Source organism: Durio zibethinus, chromosome 5 (genome assembly GCF_047325235.1).
Source record: "Durio zibethinus cultivar Kanyao isolate XHJ-2024 chromosome 5, ASM4732523v1, whole genome shotgun sequence".
NCBI lineage: Eukaryota > Viridiplantae > Streptophyta > Magnoliopsida > Malvales > Malvaceae > Durio > Durio zibethinus.
The window spans coordinates 18,425,746-18,447,871 of record NC_143166.1 but is presented as its reverse complement, the minus strand read 5'-3'; positions in this window follow the sequence as shown (position 1 = coordinate 18,447,871).

Below are 22,126 nucleotides of genomic sequence, written 5' to 3'. Positions count from 1 at the left end.
GACATGATCCTTGTATTTTTGTTGGCACGCACAAAAAAATTCAGCCAAAAAATCAAAGTGTACAAGATTTTGTGACCATTCGAAAAAAGTGTCCCCATTTCAGACACTTTAATGGCTACTGGTAGCAAACCTGTAAAATCTCAAATGCTCTTTAAGGGGGTGTGAGTTCTCAAGGTTTGATGAGGGATAGGGGGCCAATATAAGGGCCAAGTACCAGCAGCCATCACACATCATGCCCGCACACCCCACCCCAACCCCCCGATCGTCGGAACTCCAATGCTGTCGGTCAGGTTCTCCAACAATGCTCCAGCGATGGTGCCCCGGTGAAGAAAAATGCGGCACCAGCACATGCCCGAGCCCAGCATGAGCTGTCGTAACCCTCAGTCCAGTCTGATCTTAGACTGGGAATGAACTCTGTATGCCTAAGTCAACCCACAAAATGAGCGTGCGAACGCTCAGTCGGCCAGAGGGGTGGGATGCATAAGCCGGGGATCGGTCGGGTCCCCCTCTCTGTAGTTCCGATCCTACTGCCACAACCCTCAGTCTGGTCTAATCTTAGACTGGGAATGAACTGCGTATGCCTAAGCCAACGGATGAAACGAGCGGGCCAGCGGGCTGGCGGGCGGGCACTACGCTGGCCAAAGAGACGGGATGTGCAAGCCGTGGATCGATAGGGTGGTAGGTGGGTTTAGGCACATCTTCATATTTCTGCATGCCAATGCCATTTTTATGGCTTGTAAATTCATACAACGGTCCCTTGAGCCTTCATGTGAAGTTTCATGGCAAGACGACTCATTTTCTATTTTTCACGATTTTTAAAATTTTGTCGTTCGGGATTTTTTAAAAATTTTTTGAAAGTAGTTTTAGCCCAAACTTGGTAGACGTGATCCTTGTATTTTTCTTGGCATGCACAAAAAAATTCAGCTAAAAACTTGAAGTGTACAAGATTTTGTGACCATTTGAAAAAAATGTCCCCATTTCAGACACTTTAATTGCTACTGGTAGCAAACCTGTAAAATCTCAAATGCTCTTTAAGGGGGTGTGAGTTCTCGAGGTTTGCTGAGGGATAGGGGCCCAATATAAGGGTCAAGTACCAGCACCCATCGCACATCATGTCCACACACCCCCCCGGCCCCCTTGATCACCGCAACCCAATGCCGTCGGTCAGGTTCTCCGATGATGCTCTGGCGATGGTGCCCTAGTGAAGAAAAATACGGCACCAGCACATGCCCGAGCCCAGCATGTGCTGCCGTAACCCTCAGTCCGGTTTGATCTTAGACTGGGAATGAACTCCGTATGCCTAAGTCAACCCACGAAATGAGCGTACGGGCACTCAGTCGGTAGAGGGGCGGGATGCATAAGATGGGGATCAGTCGGGTCCCCCTCTGCGTGCTGCTGATCCTGCTACCACAACCGTCGGTCTGGTCCAATCTAAGATTGGGAATGAACTCTGTATGCCTAAGCCAACCGACGAAACCAGCAGACGGATGGGCGGGCGGACGCTACATCGACCAGAGAGACGGGATACGCAAGCCGTGGATCGATAAGGTGGTAGGTGGGTTTAGGCACATCATCATCTTTCTGTGTGTCAATGCCATTTTTATGACTTGTGAATTCATACAATGGTCCCTTAAGCCTTCATGTGAAGTTTCAAGGCAAGACGACTCATTTTCTATTTTTCATGATTTTTGAAACTTTTTACGGTTCGGGATTTTTTAAAATTTTTTTGGAAGGAGTTTTGGCCCCACGCTTGGTGGACGTGACCATTGTATTTTTGTTGGCATGCACAAAAAAATTCAGCTAAAACCTTGAAGTGTACAAGATTTTGTGACCATTTGAAAAAAGTGTCCCCATTTCAGATACTTTAATGGCTACTGGCAGCAAACCTGTAAAATCTCAAATGCTCCTTAAGGGGGTGTGAGTTCTTGAGGTTTGATAAGGGATAGGGGGCCAATATAAGGGCCAAGTACCAGCACCCATCGCACATCATGTGTGCACACCCCCCTCGGCCCCCCCGATCGCTGGAACCCCAATACCGCGGGTCAGGTTCTCCGACAATGATCCCCGAGCCCAGCATGTGCTGCCACAACCCTCGGTTTGATCCGATCTTAGACTGAGAATTAACTCTGTATGCTTAGACTGGGAATGAACTCCGTATGCCTAAGTCGACCCATGAAACGAGCGTGCGGGCACTCAGCCTCCCAGAGGGGCGGGATGCACAAGCCGGGGATCGGTTGGGTCCCTCTCTGCATGCTGCTGATGCTGCTGCCGTAACCCTCGGTCTGGTCTTGCTGCGGTAACCCTCGATCCGATCTGATCTTAGACTGGGAGTGAACTTCATATGCCTAATCCGACCGACGAAACGAGCGGGTGGGCGGGCAGGCACTACGCCTGCCAGAGAGTCGGGATGCGCAAGTCGTGGATCGATAGGGTGGTAGGTGGGTTTAGGCACATCTTCATATTTCAATGTGCCAATGCCATTTTTTATGGCTTGTAAATTCATACAATGGTCCCTAAAGCCTTCACGTGAAGTTTCATGGCAAGACGACTCGTTTTCTATTTTTCACAATTTTCAAACTTTTTACGGTTTGGGATTTTTTAAAATTTTTTCAGAAGGAGTTTTGGTCCCAAACTTGGTAGACGTGATCCTTGTATTTTTTTTGGCATGAACAAAAAATTTCAGCTAAAAACTTGAAGTGTACAAGATTTTGTGACCATTTGAAAAAAATGTCCCCATTTCAGACACTTTAATGGCTACTGGCAGCAAACCTATAAAATCTCAAATGCTCTTTATGGGGGCATCAGTTCTCAAGGTTTGATGAGCGATAGGGGGCCAATATAAGTGCCAAGTACCAGCACCCATCGCACATCATGTGCGCACACCCCCCTGGCCCCCCCGATCGTCGAACCCCAATGCCCCCCCAGATGATCCGACGATGGTGCCCCGGTGAAGAAAAATACGGCACCAGCACATGCCCGATCCCAGCATGTACTGTCGCAACCCTCGGTTCGGCCTGATCTTAGACTGGGAATGAACTCCGTATGCATAGACTGGGAATGAACTCCGTATGCCTAAGTCAACCCACGAAACGAGCATGCGGGCGCTCAGCCGGCCAGAGGGGCGGGATGTGTAAGCCGAGAATCAGTCGGGTCCCCCTCTGCGTGCTACTGATCCTACTACCACAACCCTCGGTTCGGTCCTATCTAAGACTGGGAATGAACTCGGTATGCCTAAGCCAACTGACAAAACGAGCGGGCGGATGGGCGGGGGGACGCTACGTCAGCCAGAGAGACGGGATGCGCAAGCCGTGGATCAATAGGGTGTTAGGTGGGTTTAGGCACATCTTCATATTTCTGCATGTCAATGCCATTTTTATGGCTTGTAACTTCATACAATGGTCCCTTAAGCCTTCACGTGAAGTTTCAAGGCAAGACGACTCATTTTCTATTTTTCACGATTTTTGAAACTTTTTACGGTTCAGGATTTTTTAAAATTTTTTTGGAAGGAGTTTTGGCCCCACGCTTGGTGGACATGATCATTGTATTTTTGTTGGCATGTACAAAAAAATTCAGCTAAAAACTTGAAGTGTACAAGATTTTGTTACCATTTGAAAAAAGTGTCCCCATTTCATACACTTTAATGGCTACTGGCAGCAAACCTGTAAAATCTCAAATGCTCCTTAAGGGGGTGTGAGTTCTCGAGGTTTGATAAGGGATAGGGGGCCAATATAAGGGCCAAGTACCAGCACCCATCGCACATCATATGCGCACACCCCCCAGCCCCCCCGATCGATGGAACCCCAATGCTGCGGGTCAGGTTCTCCGACGATGGTGCCCCGACGAAGAAAAATGTGGCACCAGCAGATGCCCGAGCCCAGCATGTGCTGTCGCAACCTTCGGTCTAGTTCAATCTTAGACTGGGAATGAACTCTGTATGCCTAAGGCAACCCACGAAACGAGCGTGCGGGTGCTCAGTCGGCCAGAGGGGCAGGATGCGTAGGCCAGGGATCGATCGGGTCCCCCTCTGCATGCTATCAATCCTACTACCACAACCCTCGATCTGGTCCAATCTTAGAATGGGAATGAACTCCGTACTCCTAAGCCAACCGACGAAACGAGCGGGCGGGCGGGTGGGCGAGCACTGCGCCAGCCAGAGAGACGAGATTCGCAAGCCGTGGATCGATAGGGTGCTAGGTGGGTTTAGGCACATCTTCATATTTTTGCATGCCAATGCCATTTTTATGGCTTGTAAATTCACACAATGGTCCCTCAAGCCTTCACGTGAAGTTTTATGGCAAGACGACTCGTTTTCTATTTTTCATGATTTTTGAAACTTTTTGCGGTTCGAGATTTTTTAAAATTTTTTCGGAAGGAGTTTTGGGCCAAAACTTGGTAGACGCAATTCTTGTATTTTTGTTGGCAAGCAAAAAAAAATTCAGCTAAAAACTCGAAGTGTACAAGATTTTGGGACCATTTGAAAAAAATGTTCCCATTTCAGACACTTTAATGGTTACTGGTAGCAAACCTGTAAAATCTCAAATGCTCTTTAAGGGGGTATGAGTTCTCAAGGTTTGATGAGGGATAGGGGGCCAATATAAGGGACAAGTACCAGCACCCATCGCACATCATGTGCGCACACGCCCCGGCACCCGCGATCGCCGGAGCCCCAATGCTGTCGAATAGGTTCTTCGGCGATGCTCTGGCGATGGTGCCCTGGCGAAGAAAAATGTGGCACCAGCACATGCCCGAGCCTAGCATGTTTTGACGTAACTTTCGGTCTGGTCCGATCTTAGACTGGGAATGAACTCCGTATGCTTAGACTGGGAATGAACTCCGTATGCCTAAGTCAACCCACGAAATGAGCGTGCGGGCGCTCAGGTGGCCAGAGGGGAGGGATGCGGAAGTCGGGGATCGGCCGGGTCCCCCTCTGCGTGCTACCGATACTGCTGCCACAACCCTCAGTTTGGTCTGATCTTAGACTGGGAATGAACTCCGTCTACCTAAGCCAACCGACGAAACGATTGGGCGGGCGGGCGGGCGGGCACTACGCCAGCCAGAGAGACGGGATGCGCAAGCCGTTGATCGATAGGGTGGTAGGCGGGTTTAGGCACATCTTCATATTTCTACGTGCCAATACCATTTTTATGGCTTGTAAATTCATACAACGGTCCCTTAAGCCTTCACGTGATGTTTCATGGCAAAACGAGTCATTTTCTATTTTTCAAGATTTTTGAAACTTTTTGTGGTTCGGGATTTTTTAAAATTTTTTCGGAAGGAATTTTGGCCCCAAACTTGGTAGACATGATCCTTGTATTTTTTTTGGCATGCACAAAAAAATTCAGCTAAAAACTCGAAGTGTACAAGATTTTGTGACCATTTGAAAAAAGTGTCCCCATTTCAGACACTTTAATGGCTACTGGCAGCAAACCTGTAAAATCTCAAACGCTCTTTAAGGGGGTGCGAGTTCTTGAGGTTTGATGAGGGATAGGGGGCCAATATAAGAGCCAAGTACCAGCACCCATCACACATCATGTCCGCACACCCTCCAATCGTTGGAAACCCAATGCCGCCGGTCAGGTTCTCTGGTGATGTTCCGGCGATGGCACCCCGGTGAAGAAAAATGCGGCACCAGCACATGCTCGAGCCCAGCATGTGCTGCCGCAACCCTCGGCCCAGTCCAATCTTTGACTGGGAATGAACTCCGTATGCTTAGACTAGGAATAAACTTCGTACGGTTAAGTCAACCCACGAAATGAGCGCGTGGGCGCTCAACCGGCCAGAGGGACAGGATGCACAAGCCGGGGATCGACCGAGTCCCCCTCTGCGGGCTACCGATCCTCTACCGCAACCCTCAGTCTGGTCTGATCTTACACTGGGAATGAACTCCGTATGCCTAAGCCAACCGATGAAATGAGTGGGCGGGCGGGCACTACGTCGGCCAGAGAGACGAGATGCGCAAGCCATGGATCGATAGGGTGGTAGGTGGGTTTAGGCACATCTTCATATTTCTAGATGACAATGCCAATTTTATGGTTTGTTAATTCATACAATGGTCCCTTAAGCCTTCACGTGAAGTTTCATGGCAAGACGACTCATTTTTTATTTTTCATGATTTTTGAAACTTTTTGCGGTTCGGGATTTTTTAAAAGTTTTTTGGAAGGAGTTTTGGACCCAAACGTGGAAGACGTGATCCTTGTATTTTTTTTGGCATGCATAAAAAAATTCAGCCAGAAACTCGAAGTGTACAAGATTTTGTGACCATTTGAAAAAAGTGTCCCCATTCTAGACACTTTAATGGCTACTGGCAGCAAACCTGCAAAATCTCAAATGCTTTTTAAGGGGGTGTGAGTTCTCAAGGTTTAGTGAGGGATAGGGGGCCAATATAAGGCTCAAGTACCAGCAACCACCCCCGATCAGGGGAACCCTAAGTCCGCGGATCAAGTTCTCCGACGATGATCCGATAATGGTGCCCCAACGAAGAAAAATACGGCACCAGCACATGCCTGAGCCCAGCATGTGCTATCGTAACCCTTGGTCTGGTCTGATCTTAGACTAGGAATGAACTCCGTATGCTTAAGTCAACCCACAAAACGAGCGTGCGGGCGCTCAGCCAGCCAGAGGGGCAGGAAGCGCAAGCCGGGGATCGGACAGGTCCCCCACTGCGTGCTGCCAATCTTGCTGCCGCAACCCTCGGTTTGGTCTGATCTTAGACTGGGAATGAACTCCGTATGCCTAAGCCAACCAACGAAATGAGCGGACGGGCGGGTGGGCGGGCACTACGCTGGCCAGAGAGACGGGATACGCAAGCTGTGGATCGATAGGGTGGTAGGTGGGTTTAGGCACATCTTCATATTTCTGCGTGCCAATGCCATTTTTATGGCTTGTAAATTCATACAATGGTCCCTTAAGCCTTCTCATGAAGTTTCATGGCAAGACGACTCGTTTTCTATTTTTCATGATTTTTGAAACTTTTTACGGTTGGGATTTGTTAAAATTTTTCAGAAGGAGTTTTGGCCCCAAACTTGGTAGACGTGATCCTTGCATTTTTGTTGGCAAGCACAAAAAAATTCAGCTAAAAACTTAAGGTGTACAAGATTTTCTGTCCATTTGAAAAAAGTGTCCCCATTTCAGACACTTTAATGGCTACTGACAGCAAACCTGTAAAATCTCAAATGCTCTTTAAGGGGGTGTGAGTTCTCGAGGTTTAATGTGGGATAGGCGGCCAATATAAGGGCCAAGCACCAGCAACCATTGCACATCATGTGCGCACACCCCGTCCGGCCCCCTATCGTCAGAACCCAAATGTCGTCGGTTAGGTTCTCTGACGATGATCCGACCATGGTGCCCTAACGAAGAAAAATATGGCACCAGTACAAGCCCGAGCCCTATATGTGCTGCTGCAACCTTTGGTCTGGTCCGATCTTAGACTAGGAATGAACTCCGTACGCTTAAGTCAACCCACGAAACAAGCGTGCGGGCACTCAGTCGACCAGAGGGCCAGGATGCATAAGCCGAGGATTGATCGGGTCCCCCTCTGCATCCTACCGATCCTACTACCGCAACCCTCGGTCTGGTCTGATCTTCGACTGGGAATGAACTTCGTATGCCTAAGCCAACCAACGAAACGAGCGGACAGGCGGGCGGGCATTACGGCGGCCAGAGAGACGGGATGCGCAAGCCATGGATCGATAGGGTGGTAGGTGGGTTTAGGCACATCTTCATATTTCTACGTGCCAATGCCATTTTTATGGCTTGTAAATTCATACAATGGTCCCTTAAGCCATCACGTGAAGTTTCATGGCAAGACGACTCGTTTTCTATTTTTCATAATTTTCTAAACTTTTTACGGTTCGGGATTTTTCAAAATTTTTTGGAAGGAGTTTTGGCCCCAAACTTGGTAGATGTGATCCTTGTATTTTTGTTGGCATGCAAAAAAAAAATTCAGCTAAAAACTCGAAGTGTACAAGATTTTGTGACCATTTGAAAAAATTGTCCCTATTTCAGACACTTTAACGGCTACTGGCAGCAAACCTGTAAAATCTCAAATGCTCTTTCAGGGGGTGTGAGTTCTCGAGGTTTGATGAGGGATAGGGGGCCAATACAAGGGCCAAGTACCAGCACCCATCGCACATCATGTGCATACACCCACCCCCCGGCCACCCCGATCGCTGGAACCCCAATGCCACCGGTCAAGTTCTTCGACGATGCTCCAACGATGGTGCCCCGACGAAGAAAAATGCGGCAGCAGCACATGCTCGAGCCTAGGATGTGCTACCGTAACCCTCGGTCCCCTTCGATCTTAGACTGGGAATGAACTCTGTATCCTTAGACTAGGAATGAACTCCGTATGCCTAAGCCAACCCACGAAATGAGCGTGCGTGTGCTCAGTCGGCCAGAGGGGCGGGATGCGCAAGCCGGGTCCCCCTCTATGTGTTGCCGATCCTACTGCCACAACCCTCGGTCCGGTCCGATCTTAGACTAAGAATGAACTCTGTATGCCTAAGCCAACCGACGAAACGAGCGGGTGGGCGGGCGGGCGGGCACTACTCCGGCCAGAGAGACGAATGCACAAGCCGTGGATCGATAGGGTGGTAGGTGGGTTTAGGCACATCTTCATATTTCTGCATGCCAATGCCATTTTTATGGCTTGTAAATTCATACAATGGTCCCTTAAGCCTTCACGTGAAGTTTCATGGCAAGACGACTAGTTTTCTATTTTTCACGATTTTCTAAACTTTTTACAGTTCAAGATTTTTTAAAATTTTTTTGGAGGAATTTTTGGCCCCAATCTTGGTAGACGTGATCCTTGTATTTTTTTTGGCATGCACAAAAAAATTCAACTAAAAACTCGAAGTGTACAAGATTTTGTGACCATTTGAAAAAAGTGTCCCCATTTCAGACACTTTAATGGCTACTGGCAGCAAACCTGTAAAATCTCAAATGCTCTTTAAGGGGGTGTGAGTTCTCGAGGTTTGATGAGGGATAGGGGGCCAATATAAGGGCCAAGTACCATCAACCATCGCACATCATGTGCGTACACCCCCCGGCCCCCCCGATCGTCGGAACCCCAATGCCGCTAGTTAGGTTCTCTGGCCATGCTCCAGCGATGGTGCCCCGGTGAAGAAAAATGCTACACCAGCACATGCCCGAGCCTAGCACGTGCTTCCGCAACCCTCGGTCCAGTCCAATCTTAGATTGGGAATGAACTCTGTATGTTTAGACTGGAAATGAACTCCATATGCCTAAGTCAACCCACGAAACGAGCGTGCGAGCGCTCAGCCGGCCAAAGGGGTGGGATGCGCAAGTCGGAGATCGACCGGGTCCCCCTCTATGTTCTGCCGATCCTGCTACTGCAACCCTCGATTTGATCCAATCTTAGACTGGGAATGAAGTCCGTATGCCTAAGCCAACCGATGAAACGAGCAGGCGGGCACTACGCCTGCCAGAGAGACGTGATGTGCAAGCTGTGGATCGATAGGGTGGTAGGTGGGTTTAGGCACATCTTCATTTTTCTACGTGCCAATGCCATTTTTATGGCTTGTAAATTCATACAATGGTCCCTTAAGCCTTCATGTGATGTTTCATGGCAAGACGACTCGTTTTCTATTTTTCACGATTTTTGAAACTTTTTACGGTTCGGGATTTTTTAAAATTTTTTTAGAAGGAGTTTTGGCCCCAATCTTGGTAGCCGTGATCCTTGTATTTTTGTTGGCTTGCACAAAAACATTCAGCTAAAAATTTGAAGTGTACAATATTTTGTGGCCATTTGAAAAAAGTGTCCCCATTTCAGACACTTTAATTGCTACTGGCAGCAAACCTGTAAAATCTCAAATGCTCTTTAAGGGGGTGCGAGTTCTTGAGGTTGGTGAGGGATAAGGGCCAATGTAAGGGCCAAGTACCAGGACCCATCGCACATCATGTACGCACACCCCCCACCCCCGGCCCCCTCGATCGCCGGAACCCTAATGCCGCCGATCAGGTTCTCCGTGATGCTCCGGTGATGGTGCCCCGACGAAGAAAAATGTGTCACCAGCACATGCCCGAGCCCAGCATGTGCTGCCACAACCCTCGGTCTGATCCGATCTTAGACTGGGAATGAACTTCGTATGCTTAGACTAGGAATGAACTCTGTATGCCTAAGTCAACCCACGAAACGAGCATACGGGCGCTCGGCTGACCAGAGGGGCGGGATGCGCAAGCCAGGGATCGGCCGGGTCCCCCTCTGCAAGCTGCCAATCCTGCTACCACAACCCTTGGTTCGATGCAATCTTAGACTGGGAATGAACTCCGTATGCCTATGCCAACAGACGAAACGAGCGGGCTGGTGGACGGGTGGGCATTACGTCGGCCAGAGAGAAGGGATGCGTAAGCCGTGGATCGATATGGTGGTAGGTGGGTTTAGGTACATCTTCATATTTCTGAGTGCCAATGCCATTTTTATGGCTTGTAAATTTATACAATGGTCCCTTAAGCCTTCACATGAAGTTTCATGGCAAGATGACTTGTTTTTTATTTTTCATGATTTTTGAAACTTTTTACGGTTTGGGATTTTTTAAAAATTTTTTAGAAGGTGTTTTGGCCCCTAAAATGGTAGACGTGATCCTTGTATTCTTGTTGGCATGCATAAAAAAATTCAGCTAAAAACTCAAAGTGTACAAGATTTTGTGACCATTTGAAAAAAGTGTCCCTATTTCAGACACTTTAACAGCTACTGGTAGCAAACCTGTAAAATCTCAAATGCTCTTTGAGGGGGTGTGAGTTCTCAAGGTTTAATGAGGGATAGGGGCCCAATATAAGGGCCAAGTACAGCACCCATCGCACATCATGTGCGCACACCCAGCCCCCCGGCCACCCCGATCGCCGAAACCCCAATGCCGCCGGTCAGGTTCTCTGACGATGCTCCGGCGATGGTGCCCCGACGAAGAAAAATGCGGCACCAGCACATTCTCAAGCCTAGCATGTGCTGCCACAACCCTCGGTTCGATCCAATCTTAGACTAGGAATGAACTCCTTATGCCTAAGCCAACCAACGAAACGAGCGTCCGTACGTTCAGCCGGCCAGAGGGACGGGATGCGCAAGCCGGGGATCGACCGAGTCCCCCTCTGCGTCCTGCCGATCCTACTGCCGCAACCCTTGGTCTGGTCCAATCTTAGACTAGGAATGAACTCTGTATGCCTAAGCCAACCGACGAAACGAGCGGGCGGGCGGGCACTACTCCAGCCAGAGAGACGGGATGCGCAAGCCGTGTATCGATAGGGTGGTAGATGGGTTTAGGCACATCTTAATATTTCTATGTGCCAATGCCATTTTTATGGCTTGTAAATTCATACAATGGTCCCCTAAGCCTTCACGTGAAGTTTCATGGCAAGACGACACATTTTCTATTTTTCATAATTTTTGAAACTTTTTACAGTTCGAGATTTTTTAAAATTTTTTCAGAAGGAGTTTTAGCCCCAAACATGGTAGACGTGATCCTTGTATTTTTGTTGGCATGCATAAAAAAATTCAGCTAAAAACTCAAAGTGTACAAGATTTTGTGACCATTTGAAAAAAGTGTCCCCATTTCAGACACTTTAATGGCTACTGGCAGCAAACCTGTAAAATCTCAAATGCTCTTTAAAGGGGTGTGAGTTTTCGAGGTTTGATGAGGGATTGGGGGCCAATATAAGGGCCAAGTACCAGCCCCCATCGTACATCATGTGCGCACCCCCCCGTCCCCCGATTGCCGAAACCTCAATGCCGTCGGTCAGGTTCTCTGGTGATGCTTTGGCGATGGTGCCCCTACGAAGAAAAATGCAGCAGCAGCACATGCTCGAGCCCAGCATGTGCTGCCGCAACCCTCGGTCCGGTCCGATCTTAGACTGGGAATGAACTCTGTATGCTTAGACTTGGAATGAACTCCGTTTGCCTAAGTCAACCCACGGAACGAGCGTGCGGGCGCTCAGCCGGCCAGAAGGGTGGGATGCGCAAGCCGGGGATCGACCGGGTCCCTCTTTCTATGCTGCCGATCCTGCTACTGCAACCCTCGATTTGGTCCGATCTTAGACTGGGAAGGACCTCTGTATGCCTAAGGCAACCGACGAAACCAGTGCGCGGGCGGGCTCTACGTCGACCAGAGAGACGGGATGCGCAAGCTGTGGATCGATAGGGTGGTAGGTGGGTTTAGGCACATCTTCATATTTCTGCATGCCAATGCCATTTTTATGGCTTGTAAATTCATACAATGGTCCCTTAAGCCTTCACGTGAAGTTTCATGGCGAGACGACTCGTTTTCTATTTTTCACGATTTTTGAAACTTTTTGCGGTTCAGGATTTTTTTAAATTTATTTGAAAGGCGTTTTGGCCCCAAACTTGGTAGATGTGAGCCTTGTATTTTTTTTGGCACGCACAAAAAAATTCAGCTAAAAACTCAAAGTGTACAAGATTTTGTGACCATTTGAAAAAAGTGTCCCCATTTCAGACACTTTAATGGCTACTGGCAACAAACCTGTAAAATCTCAAATGCTCTTTAAGGGGGTGTGAGTTCTCGAGGTGTGATGAGGGATAAGGGGCCAATATAAGGGCCAAATACTAGAACCCATCGCATATCATGTGCGCACACCCCCCCGACCCCCCGATCACCGGAACCCCAATGTCGCCGGTCAAGTTCTTCGACGATGGTGCCCCAACGAAGAAAAATACGGCACCAGCACATGCTCGAGCCCAGCATGTGCTGCTGCAACCCTCGGTCCGGTCTGATCTTAGACTAGGAATGAACTCCGTATGCTTAGATTGGGAATGAACTCCGTATGCCTAAGTCAACCCATGAAATTACCGTACGAGCGTTCAGTCGGCTAGAGGGGCGGGATGCGCAAGCTAAGGATCGGTCGGATCCCCTTCCGCGTGCTGCTGATCCTGCTGCTACAACCCTAGGTTTGGTCCAATCTTAGACTGTGAATGAACTCTGTATGCCTAAGCCAACCGACGAAACGAGCGGGCAGGCAGGAACAACATCGGTTAGAGAGACGGGATGCGTAAGCTGTGGATCGATAGGGTGGTCGGTTGGTTTAGGCACATCTTCATATTTCTACGTGCCAATGCCATTTTTATGGCTTGTAAATTCATACAATGGTCCTTTAAGCCTTCACGTGAAGTTTCACGGCAAGACGACTCGTTTTCTATTTTTCACGATTTTTAAAACTTTTTACGGTTCGGGATTTTTTAAAATTTTTTCAAATATAGTTTTGGCCCCAAAGTTGGTAGACATGATCCTTGTATTTTTGTTGGCATGCAAAAAAAATTCAGCTAAAAACTTGAAGTGTACAAGATTTTGCGAACATTTGAAAAAAGTGTCCCCATTTTAGACACTTTAATGGCTACTGGCAGTAAACCTGTAAAATCTCAAATGCTCTTTAAGGGGGTGTGAGTTCTCGAGGTTTGATGAGGGATAGGGGCCGAAGTAAGGGCCAAGTACCAGCACCCATCACACATCATGTCGCACACCCCCCGGCCCCCCCGATCACCAGAACCCCAATGCTGCTGGTCAGGTTCTTCGACGATGCTCTGTCGATTATGCCCCAACGAAGAAAAATACGGCACCAGCACATGCCCGAGCCCAGTATGTGCTGCCTTAACCCTTGGTTCAGTTTGATCATACTCTGGGAATGAACTCCGTATGCTTAGATTGGTATGAACTCCGTATGCCTAAGTCAACCCACGAAACGAGTGTACGGGTGCTTAGCCGGCCAAAGGGGTGGGATGCGCAAGCTGGGGATCGGTCGGGTCCCCCTCTACGTGCTGCCGATCCTGCTGCCGCAACCCTCGGTCCAATCTAATCTTAGACTGGGAATGAACTCCGTATGCCTAAGCCAACCAATTAAACGAGCGGGCGGGCACTACGCCTGCCAGAGAGACGTGATGTGCAAGCCGTGGATCGATAGGGTGGTAGGTGGTTTTAGGCAATCTTCATATTTCTGCGTGCAAATGCCATTTTTATGGCTTGTAAATTCATACAATGGTCCCTTAAGCCTTCACGTGAAGTTTCATGGCAAGACAACTCGTTTTATATTGTTCACAATTTTTGAAACTTTTTACAGTTCGAGATTTTTTTAAAACTTCTTCTGAAGGAGTTTTGGCCCCAAACTCCTTAGACGTGATCCTTGTATTTTTGTTGGCATGCAAAAAAAAAATTCAGCTAAAAACTCGAAGTGTACAAGATTTTGTGACCATTTGAAAAAAGTGTCCCCATTTTAGACACTTTAATGGCTACTGGCAGCAAACCTGTAAAATCTTAAATGCTGTTTAAGGGGGTGTGAGTAGTCGAAGTTTGATGAGGGATAGGGGGCCAATATAAAGGCCAACTACCAGCACCCATCACACATCATGTGCATACACCCCCCGGCCCCTCCGATCGCCGGAAGCTCAATGTCGTCGGTCAGGTTCTCTGGCGATGGTGCCCCGGTGAAGAAAAATGTGGCACCAGCACATGCCCGAGACCAGCATGTGCTCCCGCAACCCTCGGTCTGGTCCGATCTTAGATAGGGAATGAACTCCGTATGCTTAGACTGGGAATGAACTCCGTATGCCTAAGTTAACCCACGAAACGAGCGTGCGGGCGCTCAGCCGGCCAGAGGGGCGGGATGCGCAAGCCGGGGGTCGGTCGGGTCCTCTTTTGCATGCTGCCGATCCCACTGCCGCAACCCTCAGTCTGGTTCAATGTTAAACTGGGAATGAACTCCGTATGCCTAAGCCAACCGACGAAACAAGCGGACGGGCGGGCGGGCGGGCAGGCACTACGCCGGCCAGAGATTCGGGATGCAAAAGCCGTGGATCGATAGGGTGGTAGGTGGGCTTAGGAACATCTTCATATTTCTATGTGCGAATGACATTTTTATGGCTTGTAAATTCATACAATGGTCCCTTAACCCTTCACGTGAAGTTTCATGGGAAGACGACTCATGTTCCATTTTTCATGATTTTTGAAACTTTTTGTGGTTCGAGATTTTTTTAAATTTTTTTGAAAGGAGTTTTGGCCCCAAACTTTGTTGACGTGATCCTTGTATTTTTTGTGGCATGCACAAAAAAATTCAGCTAAAAACTCGAAGTGTACAAGATTTTGTGACCATTTGAAAATAGTGTCCCTATTTCAGACACTTTAATGGCTACTGGCAGCTAACCTGTAAAATCTAAAATGCTCTTTAAGGGGGTGTGAGTTCTCAAGGTTTGATGAGGGATAGGGTGCCAATATAAGGTCCACGTACCAGGACCCATCACACATCAAGTGCGCACACCCCTTCGGCCCCCCCGATCGTCAGAACCCCAATGCTACCGGTCAGGTTCTCCGACGATGATCCGACGATGGTACCTCGGTGAAGAAAAATGCAGCACCAGCACATTCCCGAGCCCAGCATGTGCTACCGCAACCCTCGATCTAGTCCGATCTTAAACTGTGAATGAACTCCGTATGCTTAGACTAGGAATGAACTCCGTATGCCTAAGTCAACCCATGAAACGAGCGTGCGGGCGCTCAGTCGGCCAGAGGGGCGGGATGCGCAAGCCGGGGATCGGTCGGGTCCCCCTCTACGTGCTGTCAATCTTGCTACCGCAACCTTTGGTTTGGTCCAATCTTAGACTGGGAATGAATTCCGTATGCCTAAGCCATCCGACGAAACGAGCGGGCGGGCGAGCGCTATGTCAGCCAGAGAGATGGGATGCGCAAGCAGTGGATCGATAAGGTGGTAGGTGGGTTTAGGGACATCTTTATAGTTCTTCGTGCCAATGCCATTTTGATGGCTTGTAAATTCATACAATGGTCCCTTACGCCTTCACGTGAAGTTTCATGGCAAGATGACTCATTTTCTATTTTTCACGATTTTTGAAACTTTTTTCGGTTCAGGATTTTTTAAAATTTTTTCGGAAGCAGTTTTGGCCCCAAACTTGGTGGACGTGATCCTTGTATTTTTTTTGGCACGCACAAAAAAATTCAGCCAAAAACTCGAAGTGTACAAGATTTTGTGACCATTTGAAAAAAGTGTCCCCATTTCAGACACTTTAATGGCTACTAGCAGCAAACCTGTAAAATCTCAAATGCTCTTTAAGGGGGTGTGAGTTCTTGAGGTTTGATGAGGGATAGGGTGCCAATATAAGGTCCAAGTACCAGGGCCCATCACACATCATGTGCGCACACCCCCCCGGCCCCCCCGATCGTCGGAATCCCAATGCCGTCGGTCAGGTTCTCTGACGATGCTCCGACGATGCTTCGACGATGGTGCCTCGATGAAGAAAAATGCAGCACCAGCACATTCCCGAGCCCAGCATGTGCTGCCGTAACCTTCGGTCTGGTCGGATCTGAGATTAAGAATGAACTCCGTATGCTTAGACTGGGAATGAACTCCGTATGCCTAAGTCAACCCACGAAACAAGCGTGCGGGCGCTCAGCCAGCCAGAGGGCGGGATGCACAAGCTAGGGATCGATCAAGTTCCCCTCTGCGTGCTATCAATCTTACTACCGCAACCCTCGGTCTGGTCTGATCTTAGACTGGGAATGAACTCTTTATGCCTAAGCCAACCGACGAAACAAGCAGGTGGGCGGACGGGTACTACGCCGGCCTGAGAGACGGGATGTGCAAGCCGTGGATCGATAGGATTATAGGTGGGTTTAGGCACATCTTCATATTTCTACGTGCCAATGCCATTTTTATGGCTTGTAAATTCGTACAATGGTCCCTTAAGGCTTCATGTGAAGTTTCATGGCGAGACGACTCGTTTTCTATTTTTCACGATTTTCAAAACTTTTTATGGTTCAGGATTTTTTTTAATTTTTTTTCGAAGGAGTTTTGGCCCCAAACTTGGTTGACCTGATCCTAGTTTTTTTTTTGGCATGCACAAAAAAATTCAGCTAAAAACTCGAAGTGTACAAGATTTTGTGACCATTTGAAAAAAATGTCCCTATTTCAGACACTTTAATGGCTACTGGCAGCAGACCTATAAAATCTCAAATGCTCTTTAAGGGGGTGTGAGTTCTTGAGGTTTGATGAGGGATAGGGTGCCAATATAAGGTCCAAGTACCAGGACCCATCGCACATCATGTGAACACACCCCCCCCCGGCCCCCCCGATCGTCGGAACCCCAATGCCGCCGGTCAGGTTCTCCGACGATGCTCCGACGATGGTGCGTCGACGAAGAAAAATGCAGCACCAGCACATTCCCGAGCCTAGCATGTGCTGCCACAACCTTCGGTCTGGTCCTATCTTAAACTGCGAATGAACTCCGTATGCTTGACTAGGAATGAACTCCGTATGGCTAAGTCATCCCACGAAACGAGCGTGCGGGCGCTCAGTAGGCCAGAAGGGTGAGATGCGCAAGCCGGGGATCGGTCGGGTCCCCCTCTACGTGCTGTCGATCTTGCTGCCGCAACCCTCGGTCTGATCCGATCTTAGACTAGGAATGAACTCCGTATGCCTAACCCATCCGACGAAACGAGCGGGCGGGCGGGCGAGCGGGCGGGCACTACGTCGCCCAGAGAGACGGGATGCGCAAGCCATGGATCGATAGGGTGGTAGGTGGGTTTAGGCACATCTTCATATTTCTGCATGCCAACGCCATTTTTATGGCTTGTAAATTCATACAATGGTCCCTTAAGCCTTCATGTGAAGTTTCATGGCAAGACGACTCGTTTTCTATTTTTCACGATTTTTGAAACTTTTTTCGGTTCGGGATTTTTTAAAATTTTTTCAGAAGTTATTTTGGCCCCAAACTTGGTAGAAGTGATCCTTGTATTTTTGTTGGCATGCACAAAAAAATTCAGCCAAAAACTCGAAGTGTACAAGATTTTGTGACCTTTTGAAAAAAGTGTCCCCATTTCAGACACTTTAATGGCTACTGGCAGCAAACCTATAAAATCTAAAATGCTTTTTAAGGGGGTGTGAGTTCTCGAGGTTTGATGAGGGATAGGGTGCCAATATAAGGTCCAAGTACCAGGACCCATTGCACATCATGTGCGCACACCCCCCCGGCCCCCCCGATCGTCGGAACCCCAATGCCGCCAGTCAGGTTCTTCGCCGATGCTCCGACGATGGCGCCTCGATGAAGAAAAATGCAGCACCAGCACATTCTCGAGCCCAGCATGTGCTGCCGTAACCTTCAGTCCGATCCGATCTTAGACTGGGAATGAACTCCGTATGCCTAAGTCAACCCACAAAACGAGCGTGCGGGCGCTCAGCCAGCCAGAGGGGCGGGATGCGCAAGCCGGGGATCGGCCGGGTCCCCCTCTGCGTGCTGTCGATCTTGCTGCTGCAACCCTCGATCTGGTCCGATCTTAGATTGGGAATGAACTCCGTATGCCTAAGCCAACCGACGAAAGGAGCGGGTGGGCGAGCGGGTACTACGCCGACCTGAGAGACGGGATGCGCAAGCCGTGGATCGATAGGGTTGTAGGTGGGTTTAAACATATCTTCATATTTCTCTGTGCCAATGCCATTTTTATGGCTTTTAAATTCATACAATGGTCCCTTAAGCCATCATGTGAAGTTTCATGGCGAGATGACTCGTTTTCTATTTTTCATGATTTTCAAAATTTTCATGGTTCGGGATTTTTTAAAATTTTTTTCGAAGGAGTTTTGGCCCTAAACTTGGTAGATGTGATCCTTGTATTTTTTTTTGGCATGTACAAAAAAATTCAGCTAAAAACTCGAAGTGTACAAGATTTTGTGACCATTTGAAAAAAGTATCCCCATTTCAGACACTTTAATGGCTACTGGCCGCAAACTTGTAAAATCTCAAATGCTCTTTAAGGGGGCATGAGTTCTCGGGGTTTGATGAGGGATAAGGGGCCAATATAAGAGCCAAGTACCAGCACCCATCACACATCATGTCCACACACCCCCCCGGCCCCTCCGATCACCGGAACCCCAATGTCGTCGGTAAGGTTCTCCGACGATGCTCCGACGATGGTGGCCTGACGAAAAAAAATGTGGCACCAGCACATGCCCGAGCCCAGCATGTGCTGCCGCAACCATCGGTCCAGTCTGATCTTAGACTGGGAATGAACTTCGTATGCTTAGACTGGGAATGAACTCTGTATGCCTAAGTCAACCCACGAAACGAGCGTGCGGGCGCTCAGCCGTCCAGAGGGGCGGGATGCACAAGCCGGGGATCGACCGGGTCCCCCTCTGCGTGCTACCGATCCTACTACCACAACCCTTGGTCTGGTTCGATCTTAGACTAGGAATGAACTCCGTATGCCTAAGCCAACCGACGAAACGAGCGGGCGGGCGGGCGGGCACTATGCCGGCCAGAAAAACAGGATGCGCAAGCCGTGGATCGATAGGGTGGTAGGTGGGTTTAGGTGCATCTTCATATTTCTGCAAGCCAATGCCATTTTTATGGCTTGTAAATTCATACAATGGTCCCTTAAGCCTTCACGTATGTTTCATGGCAAGACGACTCGTTTTCTATTTTTCGTGATTTTTGAAACTTTTTACGGATCGGGATTTTTTAAAATTTTTCCAGAAGGAGTTTTGGCCCCAAACTTGGTAGACGTGATCCTTGTATTTTTTTTGGCATGCACAAAAAAATTCAGCTAAAAACTCGAAGTGTACAAGATTTTGTGACCATTTGAAAAAAGTATCCCCATTTCAGACACTTTAATGGCTACTGGCAGCAAACCTGTAAAATCTCAAATGCTCTTTAAGGCGGTGTGAGTTCTTGAGGTTTGATGAGGGATAGGGGGCTGATATAAGGGTCAAGTACCAGCACCCATCTCATATGATGTGCGCACACCCCCCCGGCCCCCCCGACTTCCAGAACCACAATGTTGCCGGTCACGTTCTCTGGCGATGCTCCGACGATGGTGCACCGGGGAAGAAAAATGCGGCACCAGCACATGCCCGAGCCTAGAATGTGCTGCCACAGCCCTCGGTGCGGTCCGATCTTAGACTGGGAATGAACTCCGTATGCCTAAGTCAACCCACGAAATGAGCGTGCGGGCGCTTAGCCGGCCAGAGGGGCGGGATGCTCAAGCTGGGGATCGGCCGGGACGCCCTCTGTGTGTTATCGATCCTGCTACTGCAACCCTCGGTCCGATCCGATCTTAGGCTGGGAATGATATCCATATGCCTAAGCCAACCGACGAAACGAGCGGGCAGGCGGGCGAGTAGTACGTCGACCAGAGAGACGGGATGCGCAAGCCGTGGATCGATAGGATGGTAGGTGGGTTTAGGCACATCTTCATATTTCTGCATGCCGATGCCATTTTTATGGCTTGTAAATTCATACAATGGTCCCTTAAGCCTTCAAGTGAAGTTTCATGGCGAGACGACTCGTTTTCTATTTTTCACAATTTTTGAAACTTTTTGGGTTCGGGATTTTTTAAAATTTTTCGGAAGGAGTTTTGGCCCCAAACTTTTTAGACGTGATCCTTGTATTTTTGTTGGCATGCATAAAAACATTCAGCTAAAAACTCGAAGTGTACAAGATTTTGTGACCATTTGAAAATAGTGTCCCCATTTCAGACACTTTAATGGCTACTGGCAGCAAACCTGCAAAATCTCAAATGCTCTTTAAGGGGTGTGAGTTCTCGAGGTTTGATGAGGGATAGGGGGCCAATATAAGGGCCAAGTACCAGCACCCATCGCACATCATGTGCGTACACCCCCCGGCCCCCTCGATCGCCAAAACCCCAATGCCTCCGATCAGGTTCTCCGACGATGCTCCGATGATGGTGCCCCGACGAAGAAAAATGCGGCACCAGCACATGCCCGAGCTCAGTATGTGCTGTCGCAACCATCGGTTCGGTCCGATCTTAGACTGGGAATGAACTCCGTATGCCTAAGTCAACCCACGAAACGAACGTGCGGGCGCTCAGCCGGCTAGAGGGGCAGGATGCGCAAGCCGGGGATCGGACGGGTCCCCCTCTGCATGCTATCGATCCTGCTGCCGAAACCCTCAGTCTGATCGATCTTAGACTGGGAATGAACTCCGTATGCCTAAGTCAACCCATAAAATGAGCGTGCGGGCGCTAAACCGGCCAGAGAGGCGGGATGCGCAAGCCGGGGATTGGTCGGGTCCCCCTCTACGTGCTGTCGATCCTACTGCCACAACCCTCAGTCTGATTTGATCTTAGATTGGGAATGAACTCCGTATGCCTAAGCCAACCGACGAAACGAGCGGGCGGGTGGGCGGGCACTATGCCAGCCAGAGAGACGGGATGCGCAAGCTGTGAATCGATAGGGTGGTAGGTGGGTTTAGGCACATCTTGATATTTCTATGTCCCAATGCCATTTTTATTGCTTGTAAATTCATATAATGGTCCATTAAGCCTTCACGTGAAGTTTCATGGCAAGACGACCCGTTTTCTATTTTTCACGATTTTCAAAACTTTTTACGGTTCAGGATTTTTTAAAATTTTTTCGGTAGGAGTTTTGGCCCCACACTTGGTAGACGTGATCCTTGTATTTTTTTTGGCATGCACAAAAAAATTCAGCTAAAAACTCGAAGTGTAGAAGATTTTGTGACCATTTGAAAAAAGTGTCCCCATTTCAGACACTTTAATGGCTACTGGCAGCAAACCTGTAAAATCTCAAATGCTCTTTCAGGGGGTGTGAGTTCTCGAGGTTTGATAAGGGATAGGGGGCCAATATAAGGGCCAAGTACTAGCACCCATCGCACATCATAGGCCCAAACCCCCCCGGCCGCCCCGGTCGCTGGAACCCCAATGCCGCCAGTCAGGTTCTCCAGCGATGCTCCGGCGATGGTGCCCTGATGAAGAAAAATGCGGCATCAGCACATGCCCGAGCTAGCATGTGCTGCCGCAAACCTTAGTCTGGTCTGATCTTACATGGGGAATGAACTTCGTATGCTTAGACTGGGAATGAACTCTGTATGCCTAAGTCAACCTATGAAACGAGCGTGCGGGCGCTCAGCCAGCCAGAGGGGTGGGATGCGCAAGCGGGGGATCGGCCAGGTCCCCCATTGCGTGCTGCCGAACCTGCTGCCACAACCCTCGATCCAGTCCGATCTTAGACTAGGAATGAACTCCGTATGCCTAAGCCAACTGACGAAACGAGCAAGCGGGCGGGCTGGCGGCCACTATGTCGGCCAGAGAGACAGGATGCGCAAGCCGTGGATCGAAAGGGTGGTAGGTGGGTT